A 14,328-nucleotide genomic window follows, 5' to 3' on the forward strand; every position below is an offset into this window, starting at 1 on the left:
CAATTTTGCTGACTGGGTATTTTAGTCCGCAAACTGAGGAATTGTGCGGATGAAAGTTTGAGATGGCGGCGAAAAAAAACTCACAAAGGTCTACTAATTACGACATTTAAGAAATGGGAATGCCAGTCTGATTTTTCGTATGAATCGTCCAAAGGGCGTATCACTAAACTCACCTGAAATGTATGCACAGAACACGAGAGCAAGATACGACGAGAGGCACGATTACGAGGCACGTTGGTCATTAGATTTGTAGGCTAATCGTTATGAAAAATATTAGGAAACAGTATTGGTTATTCTATAATTTACTGGTTGTAGCATGGTAACTTTATGAATAAAACCTTCGTCACAAGGTGTAGTAATGCTAATGTTAACTGTTGGTAGAACTCATGATGACGTATGTTAAATTCTTTCGTCAAATTGATCGTAGATTACACATGCATCGTCTTGGGAATAGGATGTCAAGCCACATCAATACTTACCTGTATTAATGATTACCAGTAAATTAATCTTTGCAGTGTGAGATTGGAAAAAATACTCTGATGATGCCACATGAGTACACCAGTTTTTGATCCATTTATTTTTTGGAATAAGCCTGGAGTACACAGCTACTGATGTAATGTTCATTGTTAATGCATCGTTTTCAAACATTTACCCTTGAAACATTATACTTTTGAGTGTCAGAATTCTTGATTATGAATATCAGTCAAAATAGAAAAATGGGTTCCCATGATGAACGTTTACGGAACCCAACATTAGTTACCATGGTTTCCTATTGGGTAATCCGACGGAACCGAAAAACGGTAACCATGAATTTCCGAAATCCTCAGGCCTGCTACTGAATTATTTAAATTTTTGCAGCATTTGTTTATAATTGTATGTATATGTTGTTGTTTGTGTTATTATCATATGCAATTGAATACGTAGACCATTTCAGAATTCGAAATTTGGGACTCTCTCAATGAATAATGGGACTCATACTTTTCTGATCAGCGAGTCCCTGGGACTGGCTGCCGGTAAACTGTAAAATTATCACTGCAGAGATTACCGCTTTTTCTGCACTCAGTGATTGACTGCTATGCAAAGTCATTTCTCAACTTGTCTTCCGTGCCATGTCATGCCTGTTGAGTGTTGATTTACTTCATATTAAGAAACTACTGCACTAAAACATTAATTCATAAATGTATATCATATGCTTTTATTTTTGTTTTTCTCAGTATAAATAACACGTACCCTGACTGTTCTACTCTTTGAATAAAAACACTTCATTCAAGCATTAGGGAGTGCAAGGGAGGGGTGTTGCAAATCATGAAGACCTGCCAAGTGGTATGATAGCATTGTTTTGTACATGTCCTCGGCGAGGCCTCAGCTTCAAAATCAGTCCTTGGTCCTTGGCCTTGGCCTCGGAAAATTTCTCAAGTCCTTGGCCTTGGCCTTGCCTCGGAAAATCTTCCAAGTCCTTGGACTTGGCCTTGGCCTCGGAGTCAAGTCTTTGGCCTTGGCCTTGGTCTCGGGTTGCCGGTCCTTGGACACAACACTGCCGTCCGCGGAGTAATGTTACCTTCTGCTACCGATGAAACAAAGGAGGTCAACTATCGCACGCTGGCAGATGAGAACAAGGCAAGAGGGAAGGATTCTAAGGGGGAAAAGGTGAAATAGAAGAAGCGGAGTGGGGGGAAAAAAAGGTCATATCATCAAAGCAGTGTTCTCCAAGTGTGGTACGGCCACAACTAGATGTTATGCACTGAAATTAATGTTCAAGCTGAGCATAATGGCTTGAATAAAATAAAATAATAATAATAATAATCCAGTGCAGTTCAATTGTATTTAACTTTTAAGATCAATACTGGAGGTTCCCCGCACAAGTCCGCCAACTCCTCTCAGCCAAGCCCCGCAAGGTGATAAAAGCAGACACTGTGCAACCCACTTTCCCGAGCAAAGCATCTGCCCATTTGCAGGCAACGGGTTTAATGTCAGACTCTATCATTCTTACGTTGAAAATGACCTTGACCATCGACGTACGCGCGCCACGAACTGATGCATGGCTCTTAAGAGCAAGAGGGAGAAAATGTGACTGCAAATCAATTCAAGTTTCAACACCGAGCCGTGTGACGGCCATTAGTAAAACAAAGTCACCTTCAAAATGAGCACAGACAGCCATTACTTCTCCGAGAGCTGCCTTATTGACATGCCGCTTGATTCTTGTCACGCTTGCTTGCCTTGCAACTTTTGGAAATTGGGCTCTCCGTCGAGTTATGAGCTCACCCTTGGACAACTCTATCAACTCACAGTAACACTCAAATTTTGCCATCGACTAACAAAATGAACACATACAAGATGTCGCAGCGGCCGTATGATGTCGCTACTTGAGTCAGCTTCACCCGTAATGTGTGAGGTTGCGCAAAGTGGCTTGTAGAAGCCGGCTCGTATTAATGTGCCTCTGAAAGACTGCAGCTTTTTTATTCGAAAGCAAATCGATTCTTTTATTTGTATTTTTCTTTCTTCCTAAAAGAAGACATTTTTCTTTTTTTTTTAAAAAACAGTCTTCTTTTCAAAAACGTTTTTTTGATAAAACAAAAATGTTCATGATAAAATGAGACATTGTTCTCAAACGCAATTGTTTTTCGTCAAAAGCGTGTTCACATCCATGTTAATAGGATGTTTAGTCCTTGTAATGTAAAAAAATATTTTTACACTATTTAGGCTCATACCTTAAAAAATTATGATTTTTACAATCATAATATTGATCAAATAAAATATTAAACAAAAATATTTTTTGTTAATTGGGTGGACTTTTATATCTGTGTTTGCATGAATGTAAAACTTTTTTTTCCTGATAGAATGCAACATTGACGATTAAAATATAACTTTCCATCTTGGAAAAAATAAATATCACTGAAAAGAAATGACCATCAAACTCACTTGTTCATATTTGACCTCCACCTTTTGCAATGCAGAGTTTATGTAATGTGTGCTTTTGGTCCTGAAAGATCGTCAAGGTGCTCATGTGGTGGCTATGAAACATCATACGAGGCTTGAATGAAGTTCATGACACCCACCCACGAGCTCTTAAGGGAAACAACTTGACCTTTCCATCCTTTTTATAGATGAAACAGGCACCCTTTCTGGCACATATTCCCTTGTTACAAAGCAGGGAGAGATACTGTATACAGTATGCTGCAAGGCACCATATAATTCCCAGTGGAACTGTAAATAATTAGGACTCATATACCCGATGGCAAGTTCGACATTATTTTTCAACTCCTTCATTGATGTTTCGTTGATGTATAAATGAAAGGATCCAAGAATTATATTTTAGTTCGGTTCTGGGTTGTTCGACACAATTGTCACGAACGTCATGGAAACAATGTTATTAATGGAGCGGTTGGTGTGATTTTGCCTGAACGGATATTGCTCAAAATAATCAAGAACATTTTATACTTTGAGGGGAACCTCTGCAGTGTCCACATCGATGGCAAAGGTGTAAATTTAATAAAAATAACGTTACCCATGTACCTCAACTTTGATGCAAATGTGGACCACGGTTAACCTTCTTTTCAAATGTTACACTAAAAACCAAAGGGGGTGGGGGGGACGTACATGCCTGCTGAACTGAGGTCTATCCTTCCAAACTTTTATGCGATATTACAGTTTTTGTCCTCCTGATTGACAATTTATTGACATAAAATCTCACAGTGACCGCAACAGTAAATGTCCACTTCCATTAAGGGCCACTTTCACAGACACAATGAAGCCTATTTGGACAATCTGAACAGATTGCAAACACAATTGCTATCTTCACTGATGCAGAATGCTAATCGGGGCTAATATTGACAGTAGGAACGCAATGATGCAGAAACAAGATGAACAAACACAGCCACTGGTGTATTGGGAGTCTCGGTCTGTCCGTCTGCCTTTCTGTCTGTCTTTTCATTGTCATGCATTTCAAAATGAGTTGACATGTTTTATTTCTGTTGTTGGCTTCTCAATTGCAATCAGGGACTGAAAAATCTCAATAGAGAACACAAACTTCACCCACTCTGGTCTATCGCGATTTAAAAGTGAGATCTTAACACTGTCTTGAAAGCCTAATTCAAGAGCCACGTCCTTAAAACAAACAAAGTTGGACAGGTTTGATTTGAGAGATTAAAAAGATTTAAATGAACATGTGAATGCCCGCAAAGCTTTATCATAGCGTGCATTCAAATTTTTTGGACCAGCCATTGTTGAACTACACACTACTCTAATATATATCGTTTGGTTAAACCGACCAACAGCTAAGGAAGTGTCAGACCTGCTGTGCTGTGATTTGCCAGTCTGCAATTCAGGGGTGTCGCTTCGCAAAAGTTGAGTGGGTACCAGCCAATCGCAATGCATACATACAGAGATAAACAACCATTCATGCTCACAATCACACCTAAGGACAATTTAGAGCATTCAATTAAGATACCATGCATGTTTTTGGAATGTGGGAACAAATCAGAGTACCAAGAGGCACGTTAAGAACATGCAAACTCTACACAGGAAGGCCGGGGTCGGATTTGAACTCACAACCTTTGCAGCGTTCGGTCAACATGCTAACCAGTCGACTGCCCTGCCGCCCAACTGCATTTCTAAAGTGGTCAAACATTGCGGCTTCAGAAGTCAAAATGAGCCATATTCCAATTGTATCTTTTACACTTCACGGGAACCATAAACATTTTCAACACCTGAGCTGCGCTTTTGATTATGGAAACACTCTGTTTTTGTTTTGCATAATGATTATAAAAGCAAAACATTTTCATTTGCAAGGTAAACATATGCAGCCGCAATAGATTAAATGCTATGCATAAAAGTGAATTAGCCTTGGCTTGTGAGATATGGGCTACAGTAAATGTTCCCCATTCATCTTCCATGCAAACAGTGAAAGAAGTGACACCTTAGCAATGACTCCCCAGTGCCTGTCTTGGAGTTCCAGCACTCGGCCAGCAATCTCTTTTAAATGAACTGTTTGTGTTCCTCTGACACACTCAGTGTTATTTTAATGGTCTGGAAACCACAGAGCAATATCGTAAAGGATTATTATACCTTTAAATCACCTGTGAGAACCAATCAGAGTGCATAGGTATTCCATTAATCATCTTTGCTGGAGTGCGGCTCAAATAAAGGCTGAGCTTTAGTCACAGCAAGCAAGTACAGAGAACGCTCAGCTTTTCAGGCTGTGGCCATTTGCTATCAGAGGGGGGGAGCGCACAGTCTTACCTTTGCAATGTTTTCTATTTTATGATTGGTGCACAGTAATAGATGGTGTCCCTATCAGGATTCTTGAAAAGTCCAACCAGGAAGTCGGAGAAGACTACAAAGGAAAAAATAAATAAAGTTACGTTGAATGGACCATAATTTCAGTAACAAACTTTTCGAAGCTACGGTAAAATAGTTACTGTATTTGAGTACTTGCAATAAATAGAATTAGACACTCCAAAGATGAGTGTCATTAACAACAGTGCCAAATTTGAATGACTTAATATTTGTGAGTGTCTAAAATGAGGCTCCAAAACAGTGAAAAATCATGACTTTGTGTCCACTCTTGGATGCGATAGCTGTTTCCACCGAATTCACTGAAATGATGCCCCGTTCAATTGTCAACTGTCATTCAAACACCATGACTAAAACCTGAAAAAATGGATGTTACTTCGTCTCACAAGTTTTGTATACCGACCCATATAGTAGTAACATGTTTGAGCTGTAACAATATACCCGTTCAAATCTTGGTCAAAACATGGTCGTTGGAGAGTGGGGGCTTCCACAGCGCAACGAGGCGCTCTAAGGCCCCTGTCCACGCACGAGTTGCCCTGTACTACCTTTTGTTTCTCCCCCACTTCACCTGTCCACCTCTCTCACCCTGATGTGCGCCTACTTGAGGCCAACAACAAGGTGCTCTAAAGCAACCATGGAAGCAGTCCACATGCTGGCTGCAGATCCGACCTTTTTTTTTTCACGCACTTCCATCTTTCCAAAGAGCTCTAAAGAGACCACACCAGCGGACCACCCGAAGCCAAGATGCATTTTCGGGGTGTGGATATAGCTAGCACGTTAGCTAAATGGAAGCACTCAAGTTTTATAAAGTGGGGGAGTGAGACTCATGCCCAAGCGCCACTAGGCACAGTTTTCATCATTACATCATTCTTGATTTTGTTTCGGCAGCCATTGGACATACTAATCAGGGGCGGGAATTTCGGGAACGGACGGTGTATTTCCGGCCTGGCCTGTCCATCATGGCAGCTAGCAGCCTCCGTCGTCGACTATTCCCAGGCCGAAATTTGGTCCCAGCATGCCCCTGCTCGTTATAAACATGTTGTTGAAAAATATGCTTCGGTTTGTTGTTTCGCTACATGCTTTGAACAGTAGAGAATGTGAAAATAATAAAATAATCATGAAGTGGAGGTCAAGGCACTTCACTGGACAGCTATTCGTTATCAAACGAAGGAGGCTTATTTGCTGAATAATTAAAAACAACAACAACAATGTAACAATCTCACCACTGTAGTATTTATCATCATAGCAGTTGGAGAAAATAGATGAAAGACTGTTACTCATCCAAGCACGGTGAGTCAATCGATACATCAGCCAACAGAACCCTGTGCCAACGCCTCTTTAATTGCCTGTTCTCCGTGAATGATTCAGGTTCCGTTGAAGCCTTTAATGAGGTGTTGAATTTCACTGCAGGGATTGAAACGCGGGCAATTAAAAAGGCAGATGTAGCGCGGCCCAGGTGAACTGAAGGATGGCTACAAGATAGCATATAACATATTAACATCATCTAAGCCGATGATTGGAACAGAGGTCCCAGATGCACCACTGCTGGATATATAGGAGGTCTAGCGGCACAATAAAGAACTGAAATTACCCAGGGAACGTGTGTTGCTCGTATTAAATGTACAACCATTGCTTCTAACATGAATAAATACAGCATTTGTTTGTCCGGTGTGGTGTTTACATGCATAAACCTACGCTTCCCATCATTTTTTGTTGTTGTTAACGAAATCGCTGTCGTAAATGATAAAACAGTACAGTATACGTAATTAGTTTGGTATCTATTACTCATCACCACACTGCGAAACACAAACAAAAGGAAACAACATGAGTAAAAGCGCAGCAAACGTAATCGTTTTTACACAACGAGCCTTGTTTACGTTGGTTCATTCGGGTTAATGGTGCAAAAGTGTCTATTATCAACTAATCACAATTTGCTCCACTTTAAGCACGGATGGATCGCTGAGTCGGGATTGAAGCAGTAAGCAGTGAATTCTAATTAAGGCAATTGAGTGTTGTGTGAAACACTTACCAAAGGGCTAATGGCCTCTGCGCTAACATCCATTTACAAGCTAATAGCCTATCGTGGGGCAGCACAATAGGCCAGGAGGATAGTGCGTTAGACTCGTCGTAAAGGCGGAATCTCTGTGATGAGTTAAAGACTCTAAATTTATATCGATAGTTTCAAAAGCAATTTTGATTTGTATACGTATATTTTTCAGAAAACTATTATTCAATAAAAAGAGGGGCTGTTTTTTTTGTTTTTGTTGTTTTTTTTTTTTTTTTTAAATAACAAGCTAGGCAGCCAAAACACAACCTATGAACTGAAGACAAACGACTGTTGGAAATAAATTGATACCATTTCGTGCAAGTTGTAAATGCTCAGTGGTTTCCAAAGTGCTTCGGCCAGCAAAAAACACCACTGAGTGAAATAAATCAGTGGCTTCTGTCTCTGTTTACAGAGTACAGAACTGTATATGGTACAATTACTCTGGGGGTTTTTTTCTTTTCCAATTCTGGTGTTTTCTTTTAAGGACGGTAAATAAGTTTCTTTTCACACAACTTGTCTTTTTCTGCAGCCACTTGTGTGTTGCCTCGCTTAGCTCAGCATAGATGAACCGCGTTTGGCCCATACTGAGCCTATTTTGACTCCTGCAATTAAAAAGGCGTTGCCTCACTTTCTTTCTCTTCTTTCCCCCACGTGACAATATGTACTTTTTTTTTTGTTGTTCAATCGCTCAGTTATCTGTAACCACCTCCCTTCCAAAAATCAATAGGTCATCTAATAATTTAATATTAAACCTGGAGCCTGAAGATAAGGGATTTTTATGACTCTAATTGTGTGTGTGGGGGGGGGGGGTTGTTTTCCCTCTTCATTATAGTTACTACTAACACAACTCACTGGTGCATACAAATTCGCTAGCAAAGTATGAAACCCCCAAGACAAATCTTGCGGTCAAACGAGGGAGCTAATAATTTCATACTTGTGCAGGATTGGGGGGGGGGGGGGGGTAGAATTATTATTCAATCACGCAAGAGTTATTGACATTCTTCTTTTCTTGCATTATCCACTTGTTTTATTCCTCCCTCATTGTCGCAATTTCTAATAGCTGGGGATTAACATTTAATATACTTCGCTGTCGAGGATTAGAGAACAGGTGACACCATTTTATTTCTGTATCACTCTGGTGACGTGTGCACAAATTTCATCCAGGATTACCGCAAGAAGATAAAACACAAACTGATAAAAATGATTGCGTTTGATGTAAGCCGCTTGTTATTTTTTTGAGACACAACTGGATTAAATTGATCGTGTGGACTCTCGCTCTCCCCGAAGATGATGGTCCGCATCTGCTGTTAATAACTGGAAGAAAAACATCAATTGGCCCTGTTTTAAAAGTATAGTGCTACTTGCAAAGTTCACCATAACTGATCCGTGGTACTGGTCAACTTCTAAATTGTTCTGATATCATCCATCCATCCATTGTCTAATCTGTTTATCCTCATGAGGGTCGCGGGCGTGCTGGAGTCTATCCCAGCTGTCATCGGGCAGTTGGCGGGGCACACCCTGAACTGGTTGCTAGCCATTCGCAGGGTACACACAGGCAAGCAACCATTCGCGCTCATAATCACACCTCGGGACAATTTGGAGTGTTCCATTAACCTGCCATGCATGTTTTTGGATTGTGGGAGCAACCCGGAGAAAACCCACGCAGGTACGGGGAGAACATGAAAACTCCACACAGAAAGGCTTGTTTCAGTCAATAGTTTTGTTTTTGTTTTTTTTAACAGAATAAAACATGTAACTCTTGTGATCAACACTTGACCTTCTCAAAGGTTGCCATCAGGACTTTTGGGAGTCTCTCAAACAGCCAGCCCGTTCCCGACCGAAAAAAAGTAAAAACAGTTCCCACTTTCTCCATCTCATAGGCGCCGAATTGTGCCAGGCCTAATTTTTGGTCCCAGCAGGTCACCGCCTTCTGTTAGATTTCTCTGATCCGTGTTTTACATTGATTTTCCTTTTCAATCCAACAAGATCAATGATTTCATCACTAAAATAGCTGAGTTTGCATATTTCCTGTTCAAATACATAATTGTTTTATATTTTTTAAATACTTTTTTTGTGAACGTGAAACTGCCAGGATGCTTAGGGTGCAGTGTACACTAACGCAATAGACTATAATATTAATAACATGCACACACACACACACACACACAAATTGTATTTATTTTTTCCATTTCCCCTCCACCCCGCGCGGTCGACTTGGATGCAACATTCAATCTCCAACAATGGAACTTAGGACTTTTCAACTGTGAGGGATATCTTTCTTGAAAATGTTGGTCAAGCTCCAAACCATACCACATTTGTAACAGTTTGTGCTGTCTGTTTAACAAGTGGATATTGCCACTTGAATTCAATCAGACGCACAGAGTGAGTGAATTGAATGACAGAGCGTGTTATCATCGCATTCAGTCCGCTTTTGTGGCCACAACGCTCCACAGCCCTCGCAGCTCATCAGACGTGAGAGCTCCTGCATGAAAGAAGTAAACACCCTCTTGACATCCTAAGTGGGGGGTTTCACTGCCAGCTATCATATCATAGCAACACCGCGCCAATCATGGCCTCCTGAAGGACAGAGGTTAATTAGGCGGCCTTCAGCACACGTGGCTGTAAAGCAGCGTGTGGAATGTCAGAGCGACCATCCTTGGCCAGGGGATATTTGAACCGCGCCATTTTGCACTCTGCACATGTTGAGATGCAGGTCTGACAGCATCCATGCTGGAAGTGAGTGTTGTTGCCATTACCATTCCCGAATCCAGCTTGTTATACTCCTACACATAAGTTCTATTTTAAAAATTACATTTATACGTTCAGCGAGACAATTTCAAGAGGGCGAAAAACGAATCGGCGATGGCGGTGTGTGCATCTCAATGTCTATTTCAGTCAAAATCCATCGGTTTTCTTTCACAGCAAATGTGTGCTGAGAATCAAGGTCTTTGTCGGCTCATTGTCGTGCCACGAAGGTCGGAGAACGGTGACGGCTATGCCATCATCGGAGCTGTCAGACAGCGGTGTGTGGTGCAATCATTATCCTTAAGACACATGTCAACAAAATTGAGTACGCCTGAGCGTCGTCAAAACAAGAAGGCTTCACTACCTAAATGTTCACCTGTGAGCCAGGGTGAAGGGCTAAGAGACTTCGCAAAAGGTTTTCCAACCACGAGGCAGAACTCAAATTGTATTTAGAACGCACCAAATCACAACAGCATTGATCTCAAGTCACTTTCAATACTGAGTCTGACTAAATGGGTCTCATCATCCTTGCTGTTGCTGATGGAATTTGTCTCGTGTGTCACAAGAGGCCTGGGCTTGATTCCCAGCCAAGGCTATGATGGGCCAGCCTTGAGTTAAAAAATAATAATAATAAAAACACCCTAAAAAGTGCTCCCCGGGCAATACAAGCTCCAGTGTGTACTTACTGTATTCACTTCTGTAATGGTTTCAATGCAGAAAACAAATGTGAAGACTATGCACCAAGTGTGAAATTCAGGACAATAAATTATCCAACTTTTCCCCAAACTGCAGCACTTTGATCACCTCTGCTGTTGATGATGTGATTCCTGCCAAACCGAGCCGCCTTGCGTGAGTGTGAGCCTCCTTCATCGCATCTTTTCAAGTTTGGAGACAATCAGAGTTTTGCCGTACATGTCATAACACACCTCTACATTTTACTTCAGTCCTGTCATGTTTTGGTTGAAAGGTACTTTATTAGAAACAACGCAATAAAATATTTGAATGTGTATCATGTCCTACTTTTTCCAAAAAAAATGCAATTGTAGAACAATCTACTACTTTACACTGGTGCTTTTCTTTTCACTGTATTAATGATATCCAAATGTCCATGGTGATGATCCGACAACTTATGAATTCTGCCGTCCACCTCAGATCTCGTTGTTTGGTTGCATTTATCCATGATTTATTCTTTTTATTTTGTTTGAACTCCAGTTTCACGAAAACAACAATACAACGGTTATATTGTTTCATATTTTTTAGAAGGTACACATAAAGGCCAACATCCTACCGCACTATTTGCAGAAAGTTGCAACGGTTGTAACCGTATGCACAGGTTGCAAATTAACATTGTGCACGACAGGAAAATAAAAATAATGTTACTGGAACATAAATTGTGCTGGAATTAAAGTTTGGAAACAAACACTTCTCAAAGGTGAAATGCAAATTGCAAATGTATTGTAGTCTACATAAATGCTCAATACAATTGAACTGGACTCAGAAATTGACTGCATGGTACTTGAAAATGAAAAATGATGAGTATAAATGAAAAGTAAAACGATGCACTGTGCTGAATTTTAAAACAAATTTGCAGATATATCCATAGTTCCTATCTCTACTCTAATGTTTGCCTGCATGACATGATTAAAAGTTTGCCCGTTTTATTTTGTACGACTGTAACTAGTGGCACTCGCAGCACACTTTACAGATTCGGAATCACAGATTTTAACTATTTGCATTGAAGGACCATCTGGCGTCATCAAAATTCTCAGCAGGCATTAAGACTGATATGTTAATTGATCTTGTGATGACTATTCATACAGGGAAAAGATATGTACGCATGGCCAAGGAATTTTTATGAGGCAATCAATATGTAAAATCGCGTTACAAGTTACATCAAGGATGTTAATGTTGGCTGGTTTAACCGAGACGCAATGGGATGAATGTAACTATAATTCAGTCTGAATCACAATTAGGATTGACCTTCTCAACTTCTGACCTCTTCGAGTGTCATGTCAAAATGGCGAAAAGTGAGTTATTAATTATGAATGTTAAATCTATTGAATAGTTCATGAGATCAAGGGTTAAATTAAAAAAAAAGTGAGCCTTTCCTGAACTTTAAGCCACACACACCCCCTTCAACAGATACGGTGCCTTTTTTTTCTCCTCAAAAAGAAAAATACAAAGATGACGACAGCCAATGAACCATCAAATTAACCGGAAGCACCACTTCAAATTCCATTTTATTGCCACAAAGTTATGCACATCGGGTAGTGGATATTAGCTGCTTTGATTATACACCGTTGAATATGTTTAAATGCATTTTGATCAAGTAGTTAGTCAAAAAATAAAATAAAATTGTAGCATAGTAGATCGTATCTAGCCTTTATTTTGTGGAAGAAAAAAAATTGCACTTGTGAAATTATTACACAAATCACTAGTTTGGTATTTTGTAACTCCGCTGCATACATTTACAGGATATATTGTTTTTAAAATTTCTCTTTCCCATGGAAACAATAGCGTCAGTTTGGTGATCACCTGACGCAAATTTACCTTGATAGATCCGAACTTTGACTCTCTGTGCTTGTCAACATAGCGCCCAAATGATTCCAACCTTTTATCCTTCACTGCTGCCTTTGCTCTCTGTATCAAAACAGACAGCTGGAGGTGCGTGTATTCTTACGTATTGATCTATTCCTTTTTAATGGCCCCCCACGCTTCCCTGAGCAGGAAGCGTCGCATGTAGGTTCCGCCGGGACAAATGATGCTGTCAGGCCTCGCTGCCACTCTGGTGCTACTTAAAAGCAAAGTAGACAACCTTGGAAGCGTGTTGAGCGTATCCCCGCGGGATACGGCCTTGTAGATAGCCTATGTCCTTGTCTTTCACAAATGTCATAACCTTTTGGTCTCACTCAGCTTCTTTCACATCTGGCGCCATCGAACAAAGACATGAAAATGGAAAAAAAAAACGTTGCCAAAGGACATCCCTTATGTACAAAAGAAGCATTCATTCGCGAATTGCATTTTCTCGCCGCGTGATGGCATGTCAATATGGTAAGAACAACCAATTAACCAATTAACTAAGTTTTTTATACAATGTAACTGCTAGATGGAAGCTTTCTGTTCAAGCTGATAGGGCTAATTAGGACTTTTGTTTTTAAGTTTTGGAGTGGGCTACGGTTCTGCATCCCACTAGAATATATTTGCCCATCCATTGAGCAGCAGCTAAATCCTATCTCGCAAAACAAACAGTAGTAAGCTGAAATCCGTTAATGTGAAATGTTCACAAATCCGACCTTGACCCCAAAGCAGAAAGTGAAGGAAAACATGTTTGTGTCCGAAACTTTTTTTCTCGACAGTGTTTTGACAGTGTTCCTATTTTCGCTGTACATTTATTTGTGTCTTTGCATGTCTTAAAAAGGAAAGTAGTTGTAATGCGCCGCGGACCACTAAAAAGTGGACGGTGGGCTGCAAATAGCTTCCAGGCCATAGTTTGGACACCACTTGTGTATCGATATATACAGTATATACACACACAGTGTATCAGAAATCCCCGTCTCTTATGCAAGAAACAAACAATAAATATGTGGCTGTATGTTCTCGCTGCGTGACAGCATGTGGAGTCCGGTCACAAAATGTCAGCAGGGCATAGGAAGCAACATGCATCAATCATATTTCTAACCATTTTTCTTTCCAGAAGGATTTGCAGGCCATTCCTCTTTTCTCCTGACCCACTCATTTCCTCATTGTGATGAAGTCGATGTTGCTAATGAAGGTCTCAGACACTTAAAGGCCAGTCGGAACTCAGTCAGCTGAGATAGCGAGCAATTATTTGCCCCGGATTCGGAAAGATATCGAGTGAGAACTGGCCAGCTAGAAGATGAAGGTTAGGACATTTTGGGAGCTCAGCTGGAAAGCCACACTCTAATTCAGTGTTTGAAACTCTGACAAATTGAGCCGTGCTTTTCCTCCTAAAGTGTACCAAAACACCGAATGTGCCTGTGGTTCCTCCGTGCCTTTGACCGATAAACTTTTTGACTTTGTCAAAGATTGCACGATATTATCAGTCTTTTATTTTATGGTCGACTGTCTCGCCCTACTCAGTTTTGTGTCTGGCTTCAGAAATTTCCTGCAAGGGGCTCGTGGGGTCACGTTCATACTTTTCTCACATTTTAACCTCCATCCATCCATTTTCCCACCACTTTCACCCAAAGCCGGCTGACTTAAGGCAAAAAGGGGCATCAGCA

This window comes from Hippocampus guttulatus, chromosome 3 (assembly GCF_054856545.1).
Source record: "Hippocampus guttulatus isolate MCC_2025c chromosome 3, RoL_Hgut_1.0, whole genome shotgun sequence".
In the NCBI taxonomy this organism is placed as follows: Eukaryota; Metazoa; Chordata; class Actinopteri; order Syngnathiformes; family Syngnathidae; genus Hippocampus; species Hippocampus guttulatus.